The sequence below is a fragment of the Hevea brasiliensis genome, chromosome 16 (assembly GCF_030052815.1).
Source record: "Hevea brasiliensis isolate MT/VB/25A 57/8 chromosome 16, ASM3005281v1, whole genome shotgun sequence".
NCBI lineage: Eukaryota > Viridiplantae > Streptophyta > Magnoliopsida > Malpighiales > Euphorbiaceae > Hevea > Hevea brasiliensis.
The window spans coordinates 43619394-43639477 of NC_079508.1; the positions used below are offsets into that span (position 1 = coordinate 43619394).

The 20084-nt window shown below is 33.4% G+C and overlaps 1 pseudogene; it reads right to left on the minus strand.

The window, feature by feature from the left end:
• Window positions 1-20084, minus strand: part of LOC110647728 (ribonucleases P/MRP protein subunit POP1-like) — a 69215-nt pseudogene that overhangs the window by 3621 nt on the left and 45510 nt on the right.

A 20084-nucleotide genomic window follows, 5' to 3' on the forward strand; every position in this document is an offset into this window, starting at 1 on the left:
ATAATAAGGTTAAAGTGTGAAATCTTAATTCTAGAATTGCTTCAATAGATAGTTTTATTCAAAATTAATTATTCTCTTGATTTTCAGCATCCAAAATAGATTTAATTCACCCTCCATCTATATTCGATAGCCTAGATAGTCAGAATTATTGTGTAGTTTAGTACTTGCTAACTAAATTCCTCGTGAAAACAATACTTCACTCACTACTTTATTACTTGTTAGCGATCCGTGCACTTGCAGAGTGGTAAAACCAGCAAAAATTGATCTTTTTTTACATCTCTATATTTCTCCATCAAGCTTCAAATGAGAAAGATCGCTTCCATAGTTAAACAATTGGGCATGAAGCCAAATTGATTGGGAGAGATAGAAGTGTCATGGCGTAGTCGATGTTCCACAATTCTCTCCCACAACTTCATAGTATGGCTCATGAGTTTAATTCCCCTATAATTTGAGTAACACGGGATGTCTCCCTTATTTTCAAAAATAGGTACTAAAATACTCCTCTTCCATTCATCAGGCATTTTCTTTGAGTTTAGAATCTTATTAAACAATTTAGTTAACTATGCCACTCTCATATCTTTTAAATACTTCTACACTTCAATTGGTATTCCATCGGGTCCACAAGCTTTACTCACTTTTATTCTCTTAAGTGCTTCCTTTACTTCTGAAGATCTAATTCTTCTAGTATAATTCACATTCTTTTTTATTACTCTGTAGCCTATACTCACGCTATTACCACTTTGACTATTATTAAAGAGATCATTAAAAAAATTTCTCCATGTTTCTTTAATGTTTTCATCTTTCACCAATAATTTTTCTTCTTTATCCTTAATGCACCTAACTTGATTGAGATTTTGATATTTCTTTTCTCTCCTCCTTGCTAATCTATAAGTATCTTTCTCCCCTTCTTTAGTTTCAAGTTTCTCGTATAACTTTTCAAAGGTCTACTCTCTTGCTTGACTAACCACCTTTTTTGCCTCTTTCTTTGCTATCTTGTACTGTTTATAAGCCTCATTATTATCACACTTAGGTAATTTCTTATACCATTCTCTCTTTCTCTTCACTGCCTTTTGTACTTTTTTTATTCTACCACCATCTCTCTTTTGAGGGTGGTCCATGTCCTCTAGACTCTCCAAGTACTTTTCTAGCTACTTCTCTAATTTTTGATGCTATCTGTACTCACATACCATTGGCCTCCACATCCAGCTTCTATGCTTCGGACTCGAGAAGCTTATTTTTGAACTTCATTTGCTTTACTCCTTTTAACTCTCACCAGTTTGTTTGAGCTACAATATTTCTTATAGCCTTACTTGAATTGTTCCTAAACTTGACATCCAAGACCACTAATCGATGTTGACTTATTAAAGTCTCTCCCAGAATAATCTTGCAATCCTTGCATAGAGCTCTATTTGTCTTCTTGGTTAAGAGGAAGTCAATTTGGCTTCTATGTTGTCCACTTTTGAAAGGCACTAAACGCGACTCTCTTTTTATAAAGTAGGTATTTACTAGTATTAGGTCGTATGCCATAGCAAAATCCAGGATGCTTTTTCCCTCCTCATTTTGGCTACCAAAACCAAAACCTCCATGAGCATTCTCATAACCTTGCCTATCACTTCCTACATGTCCATTCAAATCTCCGCTGATTAGAACATTCTCTTCATTCAGTATGCTTTGCATTAAATCATCCATATTTTCTCAAAACTTTTATTTACTCTCACTATCTAGTCCTATTTATGGAGCACAAGCACTAGCTACATTTATTGTTTCTCTTTCTAGTACTAGCTTTATTAGTATAATTCTATCTCCTACTCTTTTCACAGCTATTATGGCATTTTTCAATATCCTGTCTATGATCATGCTCACTCTGTTCTTGCTCCTCTCTTTTCTGGTAAATCACAATTTATATCCTGAATTACTCACTTCCTTGCTTTTCTCTCCTACCCATTTAGTTTCCTGAATACAAGCAATATTCACCCTTCTCCTTTTCAAGGTATCTATAACCTTCATTAATTTTCCTGTAAGTGATTTAACATTTCAAGTATTAACCCTGATTCTTTACCTATCCTGTTCCTTCCTAATTGATCTCCTTCTATAATATATTTTATTATTCTCTATGCCTATCTTGTGTTCTATTCCACTATCTATTCTATGGACTAACTTCTTTATCCACACCTGTCCATGTTGTAGGAACCCTTGTTCATTTAACAATACACCTGGGCACTGGCATGGCGCGTCACTTTCGGTGAATGCCCTATATCCTTACATATTTCTCACTACACACAGGCTCCAATGTAGTGTGTCGTAAATGAAGAACGCCCTAACGTTTATATCATAAGAATCCTCATCATGAGGTGTAATGAAATTTTTACGCTAGTTGTCACCTACCGCAACTCTCCTCCTTTATCCTGGCTTGGGACCAGCTAAGCATAAACTACTTATGTGGAGTTCCCTTGAACAAATCCTGTTTTGACAAAACCAATAGGCCGCCTATGGGATTCTCCAGCTGTAGTGTCTTCTGGTATTTTGAGTTACCACTCACTAGAAGATTGCTCTTTGAAGTATGACCTCACCAAAGACACAAGAATTTGAAATCCAACCTCATTATTTTCTAACTTAAAGCACATGCCAAGCATATCAAATAACATCAGATCATAAGTCTGATGAACTGTAGGAATCCACAAATGATAACTTCGCCCTCATGGATTAGATGATCTTTGCACTATCCATAATAAACACTTAGTTGCTCAACTCAGATCTTGAAAATATGAGAGGGATATTTGCACAAGTATCCTTGTATCTTTGGAAAATAACCTTCTATTATCATTGTTTGCTTCTCAACTACTCAACTCAACTCAATTCAATTAAGCCTTTATCCTAGAAATTTGGAGTCGGCTATATGAATTCTCTTTCTCCACTCTAAATGATTTTGGGTTAAATCTTCGGAAATATGTAATACTTCTAGGTCATGTTGTACTACTCTCTTCGAAGTCAGTTTAGGCCTACTCCTTCTTTTCTTTCTATCCTCTAACCTAATGTGTTCTACTTGTCTAACTGGAGCCTCCATATGTCTATGCTTCACATGACTAAACCACCTCAATCTCCATTCTCTTAACTTATCCTTAATTGGCACCACTCCTACCTTTTCTCTAATACTCTCATTATGGACTTTATCTAGTCTCCAATCATTGTTTGCATATGAATCTATAACCTGTTTGAATAGATGTGCATTTAAAATGATTGAAATTATAAAATTATAAAATTTTAACATGATATCAAATTCAATACCTCAACTCCACCTAAGTAGTTTGTGCTTAGTCGGTCCCAAGCTCGGATAAAGGAGGAGGGTTGCGGTAGGCAACAACCAGCCTAAAAATTTCATCACACCTCATGATATGGATTCTTACGATATAAACATTGAGGTGTCCTCTACTTATGACGCATTACATCGGAGCCCGAGTGTAGTAAGAAATATATAAGGGTGTAAGGCATTCACTGAAAGTGGTGCACCATACTGGCGCCTGGGTGTAGTGTTAAAAGAGCAAGAGTTCCCACATCATGGACGAGTGTGAGTAAAGAAGTTAGTCCATAGAACAGATAGTAGAATAGAACATAAGATAGGCATAGAGAACAATAAAAGATATAATAGAAGGAAATCAATTAGGAAGGAACAGGATAGGAGGAGAGTTAGGGTTGGTACTTAAAATGTTGGATCACTTACAGGAAAATTAATAGAGCTTATGGATACCTTGGAAAGGAGAAGGGTGAATATTGCTTGCATTTAAGAGACTAAATGGGCAGGAGAGAAAAACAAGGAAGTAGGTAATTCAGGATACAAACTGTGGTTTACCAGAAAAGAGAGGAACAAGAATAGAGTGGACATGATCATAGATCGGACATTAAAAGATTCTGTAATAGCTGTGAAAATAGTAGGAGATAGAATTATACTAGTCAAGCTACTACTAGAAGGAGAAATAATAAATATAATTAGTGCTTGTGCCCTACAAATAGGACTAGATAGTGAGAGTAAACAAAGGTTTTGGAAAGATATGGATGATCTAATACAAAGCACATCGAATAAAGAGAATGTTCTCATCGGTAGAGATTTGAAGGGACATATAGGAAGTAATAGGCAAGGTTATGATAATGTTCATGGAGGTTTTGGTTTTGGTAGCCAAAATGAAGAGGGGAAAAGTATCATGGATTTTGCCATGGCATATGATCTAATACTAGCAAATACCTACTTTATAAAAAGGGAGTCGCATTTAATGACTTTCAAAGGTGAACAACATAGAAGCCAAATTGATTTCCTCTTAACCAGGAAGACAAATATAGCTCTATGCAAGGATTACAAGGTTATTTTGGGAGAGGCTTTAACAAGTCAATATTGATTAGTGGTTTTAGATGTTAAGTTTAGGAACAATTAAAGTAAGGCTAAAAGAAATATTATAGCTCGAACAAAGTGGGGGGGACGTTCAAAAGAGTAAAGCAAGTGAAGTTCAAAAATGAGTTTCTCGAGTCCGAAGCATTAAAGCTGGATGTGAAGGCTAATGGTATGTGAATATAGATGGCATCAAATATTAGAGAAGTAGTTAGAAAAGTACTTGAGTGTAAAGGAGGGCGTGAGGCAAAATATCATCCATTAGAATTATATAAAATGCACCAGGTAATGCCTAGGAAAAATGGTGGTGTCACAATGGTCTCACTTAAGTACCACCTCCTTAGACAACATTTCCTATACATGCATTTCATACAATCCTAATAGAATCAAATAACTAGTAAGTACCGTCTTCTTATAAAACTATCACGGTACTAAGGATTTATGCCACGACGGTATAGATAGACAGGAATTACCACCCGGGTAATAACCGGGACATATTCATTATTTTTTCCGAGCGTCATGGATGGCAACTTACTCCTTGTAGAGTTTTCACAACTGTCATTACCATAGCCCAATGTCTAGGTTCGGGATAGTGGGTATGTAAAGGGAAGGTGTTAGGCACCCCTTACGCTTGGTCTAATCTCGTTAATTCGAATGCCAGTCCTCTACTAATGTTTTTAGAAGTCTTATTTATCATTCCTCTATTAAACTTTATCCTAAAAATGCATTATAATCCTACACACGCAAGTAATTCACAAAATGATTGTTGTTTACAAATAATTTTCATGCACAAGTAATTCCTATCTATGGGGTTGCTAATTATTCAAATGACATTTACCGGATGATTAAAATTAATTTATTATTGATAATTTAATTTACAAATAAATTTTTCAAACAACCTTAAGTTCTTATTTAACCTAATTAATTAATTAATTAATTAATTTTTTACTAAATTACCCTAAGGATAATTAAACTAAATTAATTATGTACATGTATAATTTATTCTAATATCACATAAAGCCCAAATAATCACAAACTAATAAGGATTTCTAACATGCAAATTTATTTTACAATTACCAAGTATTAAATTAAATTTATTTTACATGCCAAGGTTAGTTTAATTTATAAACAAGATTAATTTTAATTTATAGAATACTTATTTAGATTAATTACATGCAAAAGTCAATTAAATTAAAAATAAAGTTAATTTTAATTTATCAAATAAAAATCCTATTATTACTACATTTTCATACCAATAATTATTTTAGGAGTTATGGCTACTTACTTATTGATAATTACAGTTGCCATTGGGGCAAGCTACCCTTAAAAAATGGCATTCTCTTCTAGTATTGTAATGATATTCTTGGCTTACTCCCGTTTAGCTCCATGTAAGCTCCACGCAAATGCACTCTTTAGTAATTACTTTAGGGCTACTTATCAATTTTATTTGTAATAAAAAATAAAGAAACTAAAGGAAATATAGAAAATAAGAAAATACTAATAATAATTCACATTAGATTCTAATTCTAGTCTCCTAAAGGAATTAAAATTTCTAATCAATTACAACTACCTAATGGTCTAAGTCTTCTAACATGATCCAAACACTTCATAACACCTCTTGAATTAAAAGAACACAGAAAAATAGATCAAATATTAATTAAAACGCAAGAAAATACAAGAACATGCATAAATATACAATTTCCAAATTCTAGCAAAATGATGATAGCAAGAAATCCGACTTTTTAAAAATAGTTATACATGCCTAAAAATCATAAAAAAAATTACAAAAGACAGCCAACACATCATACATGATCATAAAATTTATAAATCAAACAAAATTTTAGCCAAATGGTCTATACAAATCGTAACTTATTCTAGTGATAGAATCGTACTACTTTTTTTTATAAAATTAGTTTTTTTCTTTTTCTTTGCTTCCTTCATGGTTCATTATTCTAAAGCTATTTTAAAATCTTATTCTGCCTTGACTCACTTCTCTTTCATGAACTCCATTCTTTGTCCCCTAACTTTTGCCTGAAATGCCCTTTCGGGTTTCTATTTTAGCAGGTTTGCTCTAACTTTTGCCTAAGCGGCCCTTTCGAGTTTTTCACTTAGCGAGCTCTTTTTTTTTTCTTTTTCTTTTTCTTTTTCTTTTTCTTGAAATTAGATAATCACCAGAGTATTCATATCAAGCAACTATTTTGTAATGCTTACAATGTCACACCTTACCCCTCTGTAAGACATAACATGATCCCGTAGAATACTTAATAAACTACCAAACTTCACCTACCGATAACTCATCAAGTACCCTACAAGGGATTTTAAAACAATTTTCTTACATTTTGGAAGTGGTGAGCATTTTAGTGAGAATTAAAAACCATTTATTCAAAGCTTAAAGACTAGTAAAAATTTTTGTCCATTTTAATTTTGCCGCAAATTTTATAAAAATTTTGATAGAGTTCTGTTTGTATTTGGAGAAAACCGTTCTTCGAATACCTAAAAAAACACTTCCAAAAGTTTTCCACAACTCCCATCCTTCAATAAATCACAAATCAACTCAATTCAATTCACTTCAAAATAATTCCACAATCCAAATCAAAATTCATCATCTCAAAATACTTAATAACTCCATTCACAAGAATAAAATATGAAATTCACATGTACTAATATTAATTTACAGAAGGAAATCCAAAATAACATTATTACAATTTATTTACAACTGCTTAACTTACATTGATACATACAACATTTCTATATTTACATCAAAATTAACTATAAGGGTATAAAATAATACCCGTACAAAATGATCGATATGGTCCACAATTCGATAGCAGCTCACTTTGCTGTTTTCTCCTTGCTCTTATCTTCGACAGCAAAATAAGCTATCGCTGAGTATAAAAATACTCAGTGGTGCACAATAAAAATTTAAAATATAATAAATAAATCATTCATTAATGAAACACAATTTAAATAATTTTCAATCATATTTCACAAATATCAAAGCTCATAACAACTCCATTTAGTCAAATAATTCATTAAACACAGTGTTGCCAAAATCATATACACAACTTAAGCCATGACACAAAATTTCCGATTAATGTCGTGTTGTACACCACGACAAAGCAATCTCAACCCCATTAATCGAAAATCAATGAGGGAGGTGGCTAGCTAGCTAATGAGTACTCATCCGATCTCAACTTCAACTGGCAAGCCAGAGAGGGGGGAAAATAAACGATCTCAACCCCATAAATGGAGGAGGAATAATGTGATACTGTCATGCTAAGTGTGAATATAAAATCAATTCAAATCAATTTATTCAAACAATTTATGAGAAATCTAATCAATTTCCAAAGTCACATTTACGATTATAAAATGGCAACACAGTACATAATTAATCAAAGAAGTTAAGTTTTTGAGATTAAAATATTTAAACAATTATTATTGTGCACAAACCTGACTGGAGTCGCCTTGAAGCCTTGACTCAGTCTCTTTGAGTTTCCAAGCCTTTTTCAGCTGAAACACACAGTTTCACAGTGTTTCAGTACCATAACTTAGCATAAATCCAAAAAAAAATTTCACTTCACTTATAACTAGCTTTATTGCTCTAAATTCGACGTTCTCGAAGTTTTTATATTTTGGGTTACTATTCACTACACTATTCAAGTCAAATTGTTGACTTTTTAAGGCTTAATAGGTATGGGAACTCCAACTTCACCCACATACCACATTTTGGTCATTAAATTTGTTGGTTTTGGTCATTTTCTCAAAGCTTAAGTCATTTTGGCAAAATTGTCAAATTTTCAGTTTTGGTGCTCCTAGTTGCACTGTTCCATTGGTAATTTTACTGTTGGAATTTGACAAAACTTCCTTCATAGAAAATATTCCTTATTATCTTAAGTTTATTCTCATTTTTGAATCACTCTAATTGGAGTTTTTTGGCTCAAGTTATGGCCATTTGAACTAGGGCTGCTGAATTGGACACAACCTAGATTTTCTGGGCAATTTTGGTGTTGGCAGATTTGAGTCACCAACTTGGAGTGGCCAAATGGCTTGGTTGCTGGCAGAATTTGGACTTGTGCTCTTCATGAAAGTTTTAGGTCTATATCTCATCTAACCACTGGTAAAATTTCAGGTCATTTGGACCTACCTAGCTCGAGTTATGACCAAATGAACAAACACTATTCATTTGGTCAGTTTCTATAGTGGCAGACTGCTCTTATTCAACTTTGGTCAATTGGTTCACTAAGTTTTGGTCACTTTTTGGGCATGGTTCCTAAATGAAAATTGTGTCATTTTATGTCTATTTTCATCCCCAATTGGTACCATATCAATTGGACTTGTAAAATTTCATTTTTGGTCCTTCAAAGTTGACTTGGTCATGCTGCTAGCAGCATGACCATACAACCTCCGAATTTAGCTTCCATTCCAACCATTCCAACACAACTCATTTGGTCACAATTGACCATTTTTCACTTCACAATTGGTCAAAGATATCATTTACTCATTTCTCATATTTTTGGTTCAAACCCTAGGTTTCAAACCCTAATCTCACTACTTAATTACCATTAGCAAATTTCAAAGTTCTCAACCATAATCATTCAACTAAGGGAGGTCCATAAATTCATTCAAACCCATTAAATTCATGCAAATCATACTCCCCTTCAAGCTGGCCGAAAATTCAATAATGGTCCTTCCCCCATATTTTTATTTCATTTCATTAGTTCTAAGCTCATTTCAACAACTAATTATGCATTTAATTAACTAATTGATAGTTAAGAGACTAACCTTTGCTTAGATCCTCAAATCTCAATCTTTTGTTCTCCTTTCTTCTTTCAATCTTCTTCTTAAGTTGAGATTACAAGCTCTAGTAAGGTTTTTAGGGGAGTTATTAAGATTAAGTGGAGAAATTAAAGCTTGAGTGCAAGCTTTAATGGAGAAATTCTCATGGAGGAACTATGGAGAAGGTGGGGCGGCACAAGGGAAGAAGAAGAGCTAAAATGTTTTTTTTTTCTTTTCTTTTATAAATTTGGCTTATGGAAGACCACAAAATTTAATTTAATAAATAATTTAATTATTTTTTTATGACATCATGCATGAGGTCATGCATGATGTCATCACCTATTTACTTTTTTTTATTTTCCTCTCTTTTTTTTTTCTATTAGTTCTTTAATTTAATTATCGATTCCGAAATTTTCTTTTCTCCGATTTTATTTGACAGTTAGGTAAGGAGTCAGCTCTCGAGGTCAATTGACCAAATTGCCCCTCGCCGGTTCATCCCGGTTTGCAAATAATTCCATATTTCTTCCGGCTCCCTGACTTAATTATTTGACTGGCTTAACAGTTCTTTTTCATGATTTTCTCTTTTCCACTGTGTTCATAATGGTCCTAAGGACCGCAGCGTCACATTTTAAGGTTCAAAATTTGAGTTTAAAATGACTTCGCAATCGTTCCCGAGGAGGTCACCCATCGCTGTGACTCTCAGCTCGTTTAACTTCTTATGTTCTGTTTTTCTTATTTATACTTAACTAATTGAACATTACTAATTATTTGTGTTTATGGTTTCTCTAGTTGTCTTAAGTATGGTTCTAATCCCCTTAATTGTCCGGACCGACACCGGTCACCGGAACAGTGAAATATACCAGGCTATACAAATAGGGGTGTTACACACAAGACATAAACTAAATCAAAATAATGCAGTTTAATTACTTAATCATTTGATGTGTCCCTCAAGACACAAACATTCGCAATTATAATTAAATAAAAACTATTTCTGGTTAATGCAATAAAAACTTCTTTATTTATTCAGGTACACCATTACTCCCTCTTACATTTAGTTTTGCCAAATTTTCAACCTTCCAAAGTTAGAAATAAGCTTTATAATTTGGTGAATGACTTTTTCAAGTTTTCCATCTAGATCTCTTATCTCTTCTTTTGCCTAGACTGCCTTTTACAGGTTTTTAATCTAGCATTTTTTCTTTTCTTTTCTTTTCTTTTTTTTTTTTACCCTTACTTTTGCCTAGACCACCTTTTATAGGTTTTTAATCTAGCGGGTCTATCTCACATAAAGTACCATTTGAGCCTGTCTAAATTGACTGGTTCTTGAAATTTATTCCCATCCAGGTATAATATTCTTATAGTGGCAGGATCTTTTTGACTAAGTATGGACCATCCTAGTTTAGGTTAAACTTTTCTCTTGGATCAAAATGGATGGGCCAGGCTTCTTTCAAAACCATGTCTCCTTTTTTGATCTTTTTTGGCTTAACCTTCTTATTAAAGGCCCTACATATCTTCCTACAATAAGCCTGCATACGATACTAGGCTCACATCCTCTTTTCATTAATCAAGGTTAGTTCTTCATATCTCTTCTGGGCCTACTTATTTTTCAGGATCTTAGCTTCTAGCATCACTCTCAATGATTTGACCTCCTGCTTAATAGATAGCACTACTTTAGACCCATACACTAAAGAGAATGGGGTTGCCCCTATGGATGTTATTGCAGTACTACGATAACCTTAAAGAACATAAGGCAGTTTTTCGGACCAATCCTTATATGTTTCGAACATTTTTTTTCCAACTAGAACCTTTCCATTCATATGGAGACTACACATTCCTGCATGTACTTCTTTCAATATTTGCTCAGCCTATTTTTCTATCATATATAAGAGTTTGTAGAATTGCCCCCCAGCTAAAGTAAGTTGAGTAGCTAATCTATGAATTGCTGCTCTAAGTAAGTTGAGTAGTTAATCTACGAATTGTTGCTCTATCTCTTTTATTGGCTGATTATGAGCATTCTCTCGCTTCTAGATACCTCCATATGTCTTCATACCATTTTTCTTCACCCTCTAGGTCCACATGTGCTACTACTAATATTTCATAGCATGAAATTTTATTTCTCATTAGGATAATTAACTAAGTCAACTTTTGATCACCCTTTTCCTATAGGGACACCAGTGTGGCTTGGGAATTGGCCATCTGATTCTAAGCTCGAGACACATGCTTCGTGATCACCTTATCAAAAATTAGCTAATAGTTTGTTTATATATTCTAAGTATGGCCTCAATTTTCCTTCCTTCAATTCCCATTCAACTTTAATATAAGAGACCACTAGCATCAAATCTCCAATTATCTCTTCTTTTATTGCCCTAACAGCTATCAATGCTTCCAGGCCACAGATGCAGTCCTCATTCAATCTATAGGGATCTTGTGTTGTACTATGTCTTGATCAATTCCCAACATATCTTTATAAGACCAGGCAAATGCTTCTTGGTATTTTATTAATAAGGCTATAAATTTATCTCTTTCTTCTTAGGTTAAATCTTCAGCTAACTTAATATCTTTAGAGTTATCTAGTGTACCCAAATTAATAGAGATCAATTTTGATGCATTAACAGAAAGAGATTCTAAATGATTATGAATGCCATGCATATGCCCATTAGAATAAACATCAAACAAGAAAGCAAAAAGACTGATCGTGTCATTGATCTTTGCCTCGAAATCTTCATCAAGTACATCAAAAATGGAAACATCAGTATCACAACTATGAGCATTACAAAAGATAGACTCAAACTTAGGGGTATAGCTTTAGGTGCTTAACTTTCCATGCGGTCCTTAGATCAATGGTGCTAATTTTCTGCTCTAGCTCTTTCACATGTGGTAACCCCTAATCATATGGCCAGGTAATTGCCCCATCTTTCAAGAACTTAAGAGGTTTTGGCTCTTCTTCCTCTTCAGTTAGCTCATAGCCCAAACCATACCTCATGATCTGCCTCTTTATCTCAAGAAAAGTCACCAGGCCATCTATACATTTTTCTAGGCCCATGCCAAGAAAAAACTTCATCCTTTTCTTTACAGTAGCCACTTTTGGATCCATCATTTTTTCATTTATCCCAGCAACTTGAAAACTAGATACTAGTGGAACTGAACTATCTAGTTGTAATGCAACTACCTCCTTATCGAAATTGGTCTAGACATCCAAAGGACCCTCATCATAGCTAGAATTAACACAAATGTCAACAACTATTATAGACTGAGGTTCACTGGGCTTTTGGATAGGTTGGATAAAGTCGATAATTTTGTCAGGGTTATTTGGGGTGGTGGAGATCATGTAGAGACCTGGTGGAGGTGGAAAATTTGGTCAAGCATAGGGCTAGTATAGGTCTTTAGTTAGTTTCTGGGTTGGTTGTCTTTTTGGCATCAATTAGGTCTTAAATATCATGCTTAAGATGGAAGCATCAGTTGGTGTCATGACTATGGGTTTGGTGAAACTGGCAATATTGATTGATATCATAGCTAGGTGGGAGTGGATTTGGTAGTAGTCTGGGTGCTAAGAGCTGTAAGAGGTCTTGAGCTTTGAGACGCTCAAGAACTTTGGACAAGGGTTGGTTGAATTGGGAAAGTCTCCTTGGTGTTTCAAACACAATTTAAACCTCAATAACTTTAATGCCACTTAATTGGCTACCTCGAGGCCTCTTGCCAAAGTTGACCACAAGTTTCTCTTCTAGCTCAAACATCTTGGCATTTAAGGTTTCATTAAGCATGGCCATAGTTTCTTCCATCTTCAGTAGTGCAGGTGAAATCCTTATTGGTCTTTTCCTTCCCTAACCTAAGTGACTTGATCGGAAGTCTCTTTGGTGTGTTTTGAGACTATGTTTACTAAAAAAAAATAGGATTTAAGGGTTAACCTAAACATGCTATGTACGTGAATGCAATGTATGAATGGATGATCTTTTTTTTTTTTTACCTTTACTTTTACAAAACCAAAAACCAAACCATACCAATAGAACCAAAACCAAACCATATAAACTGAACTAAAATCAGACCAAAGACTGAATAAAAATCGGAAAGAATATCTCCAGAACTGAATTTTCGCCCCCTTATACCTCCAACTCTCACTTGTAGGGTAATAAAAAAAGTTTATCCTAGGCTACGATATACTGGACATACCAATAGGGGGTGGTCCAGGACAATTCTTCACTCACAAACAAAGGATTTATATCTTTAAAGTTTAACTATAAGTAAGCATCCTTTTGCTTAACACGGGTTTTAAAATGGATTTGGGCCTATACACACATTGGGTTTATGCGTGGGCCTAAGTTGATCTCAATTACCACTAGAACTTATGGTTTGAATAATAAGGTTATAAATCTAGCACAACAAAAATTTGTGGGTTAACTAAGGCTGAAATCAATGGCTCATGGGCTTCATTGGGTAGGAAAAGGGTCACCCATGCTAGAGCTTGTCCATTAACCACAACGACTGAAGCTGTGGCTCTTTTATATACTCGAAGGTATAGGCATGGTGTTTTAGCATTCACCAATTTGTCATAGCTCGAGTGGAACTATGGTCTCCTTGGTTAGTACTAGCAGGTTATAAGGGTAAAGGTGATCTGTGTGATAGTGCAGTGCAATGTAAAAAGTTTAATAGATGAATAATATTAGACTAATAGAAATATGTTGGAGTAACTATCCATTTAATCCCCAGTGGAGTAGCCAAACTGTAAAAGAGGGCGTGAGGCGAAATATCATCCATTAGAATTATATAAAATGCACCAAGTAATGCCCAGGAAAGATGGTGGAGTCACAATGGTCTCACTTAAATACCACCTCCTTATACAACATTTCCTAGACATGCACTTCATACGATCCTAATAGAATCAAACTACTAGTAAGTACCGTCTTCCCATAACACTACCACGGTACTAAGGATTTATGTCACAAAGGCATAGATAGACAGGAGTCGCCACCTGAGTAATAACCGGGACATATTTATTGTTTCTTTCGAGGGTCATGGATTACAACTTACTCCTTGTAGAGTTTTCAAAACCATCATTACCATAGCCTAATATCTAGGTTCGAGATAGTGGGTACGTAAGGAAAAGGTCTTAGGCACCCCTTACGCCTGGTCTAACCTCGTTAATTAAAGTATCAATCCTCTACTAATGTTTTTAGAAGTCTTATTTATCATTCATCTATTAAACTTTATCCTAAAAATGCAATTATAATCCTACACACGCAAGTAATTCACAAAATGATTGTTGTTTACAAATAATTTTCATGCGCAAGTAATTCTTATCAATGGGGTTGCTAATTATTTAAATGACATTTACCGGATGACTAAAATTAATTTATTATTGAGAATTTAATTTACAAACAAATTTAATTTCAAACAATCCTAAGTTTTTATTTAACCTAATTAATTAATTTTTTACCAAGTTACCCTAAGTATAATTAAACTAAATTAATTATGTACATGTTTAATTTATTCTAATATAATATAAAGCCCAAACAATCACAAACTAATAAAGATTTCTAACATGTAAATTTATTTTACAATTACCAAGTATTAAATTAAATTTATTTAAATGCCAAGATTAGTTTAATTTATAAACAAGATTAATTTTAATTTACCAAATACTTATTTAGATTAATTATACGCAAAAGTAAGTTAAATTAAAAACAAAGTTAATTTTAATTTACCAAATAAAAATCCTATTATTACTATATTTTCATGCCAATAATTATTTTAGGTGTTTAGGGCTACTTAATTGTTGATAATTGTAGTTGCCATTGAGGCAAATTACCCTTAAAAAAGGGCATTCTCTTATGGTAATGATATCTCTGGCTTACTTCCATTTAGCTCCATGTAAGCTCCACGCAAATGTCCTCTTTGATACTTTTCTTAGGGCTACTTACCAACTTCGTTTGCAATAAAGAATAAAGAAAATAAAAGAAATAAAGAAAATAAGAAAATACTAATAACAATTCACATTGGATTCTAACTCTAGTCTTCTAAAGGGATTAAAATTCCTAATTAATTACCACTACCTAATGATCTAAGTCTTCTAACATGATCCAATAACTTCACAACACCTCTTGAATTAAAAGAATACAGAAAAAGAGATCAAATATCAATTAAAACCCAAGAAAATATAAGAACATGCATAAACATAAATATGCATATTGATGGTAGCAAGAAATCTGATTTTTTAAAAATAGCTAGATATGCCTAAAAATCATAAAAAAATTACAAAAAATAGCTAACACATCATACAAGATTATAAAATTTATAAACCAAACAAAACCTTAGCCGAATGTTCTATACAAATCGTAACTTATTCTAATGACAGAATCGCACTACTTTTTTATAAAATTTATAACTCATCAACCATAATAGATATGAATGTGAAACCAATTGGAAAAGATTGATAAGATTCTAAAATTAATTTTAGATACCAGATTTACATAAAAATATTAAGAAACAAGGGAGATATGGGCTTCAAAAGTCGGGTATGCTGCAAATCGCAAATCAAGTTTTGTAGGAATCCTAATTTTAAACAGTCATAACTTATAAAATAAAAAAACTTTTTTAGTGATTCTTGAGCCTAAAATTAATAGAATTTCGTGAAGAATATGAATATAATTTTACTAAAATTTTTACAGATTCAAAAAATAATAAAAAATAATAAAAATATGAGAGACAGAAAATTGAATATGTGCAGAGTTGTTTATCCCCTCAAATTAAACATAATTACATGATCAACATGAACATACAAGATAAATTGAAGACAAAGAACATAGAATTAAATATTACGTGGCATAGATCTTGAAAAGAAAACAACAAAAACTAACATTCCAGAAATCTTGTATAAAAATCTTCTTGAAAAAAGAAAAAAAAATAAGAAAGAACTAAAAGAATTTTGAATATCTCTAAATTTTTTATATCTCTAAAATATCTCTAAATATCTCCGAATTTTCTCCCTCTCTCCCCCCTCCCCTAGTAGGGTATTTATAGGGTTTTGAGAGAGAGGTGTGATAGAGTTTGGAGTCCTAGGGTGATAAGGTTTAGATAACTTAAACAACTGAGGTTACAGAATTTGGGTGAGAATGAGATTTAGGTAAGGTGTTTCAACCAATAGAAAAAGAGAAAAAAAGGGGCAGCACCAATAGGGTGTAAGAAAGAGAGTGGGGCCGAGTGGAAAAGAGAGTTTGTATGGAAGAGAGATAGAGAAAAAGATATTTTCTTATTTTATTTTTCAGAAAATAAATTAAATGGGTCATATTTAAAATTTTTAACTAGGCTTTCTTAGGCCCATGGGGTCCAATTAAACTTAATTAGATCCATTTAAGAGCTATCCATATTAAATTTAAACAAAATAAAATTTTATTTAAATTTAATAAAATTAATTTCCCAAAAAAATATATTATTATTCTTTTTTCAAGATCATACCATGAAATTAATAATTCAGCTCCATGCCTTCAATTACATCTTACAGTCATATAATTTTTCATCATCGGGTTTCCCACAGCTTCAATGCACATATTTATCACAAAATAAGGGTCTACATGGAGAGTCTAGAGGACATGGACCACCCTCAAAAGAGAGATGGTGTTGGAATGTGGAAGTACAAAAGGCAGTGAAGAGAAAGAGGGAATAGTATAAGAAATTACCTAAGTGTGATAATAATGAGGCTTATGAATAATACAAGATAGCAAACAAAGAGGTAAAAAAGGCAGTTAGTCAAGCAAGAGCACAGGACTTTAAAAAGTTATATGAGAAACTTAGAACTAAAGAAGGGGAGAAAGATATTTATAGATTAGCAAGGAGGAGAGATAAAAAAATGTCAAGATCTGAATCAAGTAAGGTGTATTAAGGATAAAGAAGTAAAAGTGTTGGTGAAAGATGAAGACATTAAAGAAACATGGAGAAATTATTTTGATGATCTCTTTAATAATAGTCAAAGTAGTAATAGCATGAATATAGACTACAGAGCAATAGAAAAAAAATGTGAATTACACTAGAAAGATTAGATCTTCAAAAGTAAAGAAAGCACTTAAGAGAATAAAAATGGGTAAAGCCTGTAGACTCGATGGAATACCAATTGAAGTGTGGAAGTGTTTAGGAGATATGAAAGTGACATGATTAACTAAATTGCTTAAAAAGATTCTAGACTAAAAGAAAATGCCTGATGAATAGAGGAGGAGTATTTTAATACTTATTTTTAAAAATAAGGAAGACATACAGAGTTGCACAAACTATAGAGGAATTAAACTCATGAGCCATACTATGAAGTTATGGGAGAGAGTTCTGGAACATCGACTATGTCATGACACTTCTATCTCTCCCAATCAATTTAGCTTCATGCCAGATCGTTTAACTATGGAAGCGATCTTTCTCATTAGAAGCTTAATGGAGAAATATAGAGATGGGATGAAAGATCTACATGGTTTTTATCTATTTGGAGAAGGCTTATGATAGTGTTATAAGAGATGTTTTATGGAGAGTGTTAGAATAAAAGAGGATATCTATTAGGTACATACAAGTGTTGAAAGATATATATGAAGGAGCAACTACTATTGTGAGCATAGTGATAAGGGACACAAGAGATTTTCCTATCTCAGTTGGATTACACTAAGATTCAGCTGTGAGCCCTTACCTTTTTACATTAGTTCTAGATGAACTGACGAAATATATATAAGAGAGTGTCCCTTGGTGCATGATGTTTGCGGATAATATAGTTCTGATAAATGAAATGCGAGAAGGAGTCAATAGAAAGTTAGAACTTTAGAAAAGTACTCTAGAGTCAAAAGGCTTTAAGTTAAGTAGAACGAAGACAAAATACATGCATTGTAAGTTTAGTAAAGGCCAAACTAGTGATAGGAAAGGAATTAGCTTGGATGGAGTGGTATTACACATTTTTGAAGATTTAACCCAAAATCATTTAGAGTGGAGAAAGATAATCTATATAGCCGACCCTAATAAATTTTTGGGATAAAGGCTTAGTTGAATTGAGTTGAGTTGAGTATTAGATTGAATACCTCATCATTTGAAATTCACAGCTACCAATGGATGCTAATATAATTTCAACAAGAATTCACATAATCAAGCGAACCTCAGACTTTTAAAGTGACAAGTAATCATCAATAAGAACAAGAAGTTTTGGAAGAATACCTAGAAGTCCATAGTGACACATCACTAAGACTAGGTGCACATATAACTGCTCCTTCTTTAAAAGCACCATTTTTATATGCGCGGAGAAAAACTCTAATGAAACATAATTTACAGTCACAATTCATTTGAGTAATACCATTTTCAAGTTGGCCAAGTTTACTTTCATCATTAATAAACTCTTGAAACCTCATCTTCTTATTTGGAGCTTGGGGGAATAAAAGTGAACAATCACCATGGATTTCATTCAAGAAATCAGCCAATACAATGGATGTCCTAGCTACAATTCCATCAAATGAGTTACCATTAACTCTGAGTGATGTTACATCACTATTAACACATCTAGAGATTGACAATGAATTGCAACCAATCATGTCTTTTGCACAAGAACTTGGAGCCACTTTGTAACACCTTTATATTCATTAGTTCTATACATTCCACTGTTCTAGTGACTAGCGTCGGTCCGGACAGTCAAGGGGTTTAGAACCATATTTAAGTCACCTAGAAAAGCCATGAATGAAAATTAATAGCTATTACATGAAGGTTAAATGCAAATGAAGAAAACAAGGCATAATGGGTTAAATGAGCCGAGGCCACAGCGATGGGTGATCAAACTGGAAAGTGACTGCGAGCTCAATCGTTGCCCTAATTTCGAGTGGGACCCTATGGCACCCTAGGCGTAAGAATTATTGTGAAGCTAACGGTAATGTGAAAATTATAGAAAAGAATATAGAACCAGCTCAAATAATTGAATCAAAGTTCAGGAAGTAACCTAGTGCTATTGGAAAAATGGATCAGACCGAAAAGGGGCAAAATGATCAATTCACCCTTAGAGGTGACTTTTGGCTTAAATATCCATTAAAATATAGGAAATTAAAGTTATGAAAGATTGATTAAAAGTGAAGAGGTGTGTGAAAGAAAAGAAAAAGAAAATGAAAAATCCAAATTTAAAATGATTTATGACATCATCCATGATGCAAGCATGACACAATAAAGAATTTTAATTTAATTTAATTATTTTGCGATAAATATAAAAAGAAAGAAATGAAATAAAAAAAGAAAAAAATTTAGTCTTCTTCTCTACCCCTTTGCCATCCCCTCTCTCTCTCTCCTCTCTCTCTCATGTTCCACCATTTCTGGACTTAGAAAGCTTGAATTTCCCTAGTTTTTTCCCATCAATTTCCTAAACCCCAACACAAAATCTCACCCTTAGACCTAGATACATCACTTGGGAGCGAAAAGGAAGAAGGAAATTAAAGATTGGAGAAGAGGAAAATTTGCTTAAATAAGGTAAGCCAACTCTTTCACCATGTTCATAGTCTATGCATGAAATATAGTTGAAATTGATAAAATTATATAAAGAACCATGAAAATCATGCATGTTAGGGAACCTAGGAAATTCGGCCAACATGAGGGAATTAGGGTTTGATGGAATTGAATGAAATTGAACATGTAATTGAGCCTAGATGCATCATTTTCTTGGGTTGTATGTTTTGAATGACTTAAATTGTATGAATTGAAAGAGATGGAGAAGATGCCAAATTAGGGTTTATGGAAATTGGGGAAAATTGGGGATTTTGGTAAATTGATGACCAATTGACAATGTTGATGCTTAAATTGGTCAATTGGTGTGTTTATAAGTGCATGTGAATGCATGGAATTGAAATGGAATCGAATGTGGTAATGCCCAAATCTGGACGGCTTGACCATTGCCCACTCAAATGGCTAGAACTAAAATTTTATTGCTCCAATTGGAGATGAAAAT